This window comes from Amphimedon queenslandica, unplaced genomic scaffold (genome assembly GCF_000090795.2).
Source record: "Amphimedon queenslandica unplaced genomic scaffold, v1.1 AMPQUscaffold_4888_Cont23136, whole genome shotgun sequence".
In the NCBI taxonomy this organism is placed as follows: Eukaryota; Metazoa; Porifera; class Demospongiae; order Haplosclerida; family Niphatidae; genus Amphimedon; species Amphimedon queenslandica.
The window spans coordinates 1-1,593 of record NW_003554803.1 but is presented as its reverse complement, the minus strand read 5'-3'; the positions used below and the strand labels follow the sequence as shown (position 1 = coordinate 1,593).

At 32.8% G+C, this 1,593-nt stretch overlaps 1 long non-coding RNA gene across 1 annotated transcript; it reads right to left on the bottom strand.

The window, feature by feature from the left end:
- Positions 1-109: 109 nt before the first annotated feature.
- On the bottom strand, positions 110-399 carry LOC109592522 (uncharacterized). The gene is made up of 2 exons (XR_002190401.1): positions 289-399; positions 110-250 (listed from the first exon to the last, which is right to left on the bottom strand). It is a non-coding gene; the product is annotated as an uncharacterized LOC109592522 (long non-coding RNA).
- Between the last annotated feature and the right edge of the window lie 1,194 nt (positions 400-1,593).

Here is a 1,593-nt window from a genome sequence, read left to right as displayed (position 1 = left end):
TAGAATTTCTACACAACATAATATTTTTTGTACATTCATTATAAAAAGATGTGCGTGTGTTGGTGGCTCATTTGGCCATGCTGCACAGTAGTAGTTGTAGAGCTGGCAATGACAGTTCAAATCGCCATAAATACATTCAATCAAAATTTAAAAGAATTATTTTTCAAAAAATTAAAACTAGTATATAAATCTCTAGCTTCAGTCTTGAGTATCAATCCACTTGACATTTCATCTTTATTTCAGCTTGAACCTATCAATGATAATATTAAAGTCCTTACACAAACTTACTGTTAGTATTGTTATTTTTCTTCTTGTATGTAGTGCTCTTAGCATCACTAGCAGTAGTAGCCACTAGTGATCCCAGGCAGCGCCACGTGGAGGCGGCACTACACTGCTGCCCAAAAATTTTAAAAACCTGGCCCAACACTCTTGCTGAGGCCCAGGTTGTAAAAATAATAATAAATCATAATAAATAATAAATAAATAAATAATAATAAATAATAAATAAATAATAAATAAATAAATAATAATAAATAATAAATAAATAAATAATAATAAATAATAAATAATAAATAAATAATAAATAAATAATAAATAATAAATCATAAAAAATAAAAAATTATAAATAATAATTTAATCATAATAAATCATAAAACTTAGATCTATAACCTATACATACATACACTATATAACCTGTATCCTATTACTACCTGTTTCCTAATTTCTATACTATAACTACTTTCTAATTTCTACTACAGAATAACTACACCATAGCCTAATATAACTATACCTGCTTCCTAATTTCTACTACAATACCTACCTATACCTACAACTTATTTTGTATACACAACGTAAGACAAGTTATCTTAATACTGTATCATTATCTAATGACCTATTACTGCCTCCCACCACTACTGTCTAAATATTTTAACCTCTACAACATCAACATAATGAGTAGTCTTAATACACAATCTACCACACAATGTGCATATTATCAAGAATAATTATTACATTAAGAATTAATTGTGCATCCTATAAATAACAATAGACACTTGACACAGAATTGAGATTTCGCAAATATCGTGTCAACGTAAACCGTTACTTGCATCAAAACGTCAGATCACACGCACGTAATTTCAACGCTACGTGATCATAAACCTACAATGAAAGTTATTGACTTATTTTGAAAGGTGAGGCAAACACTAAACAATTGATCGTAAGTCAAAGCCACGGGATCGAGAAAGAGATCAGAATGAGAATTAGGAAGCTAGTGCCCAGGTTAATCAAGCTACCTGCATCACAAACTTCACCAATCTACCCACCGTAACCTGGCTTAGCTCAACTGTATAGTGTTTGCCTGCTTTTAAGTAGTTAAAGGATCGAGACAAAAAAAGAAAAAGAAAAGTCTGATCCTTTCTTCTGCTTAGAGTCCATATCACACAAAAAGGAAAGAGAGTGAAAGAGGAGAAGAGAGGGTTCCAAGCATGAGATACTGGGTGCCTCGATCCGACCCAAAAGGGGGACACGACTTCTCCCACACTCCTGGGCGAAACCCTCTCCCCTCCGCTGACCCTCCCCTTCCCTCTCACATGA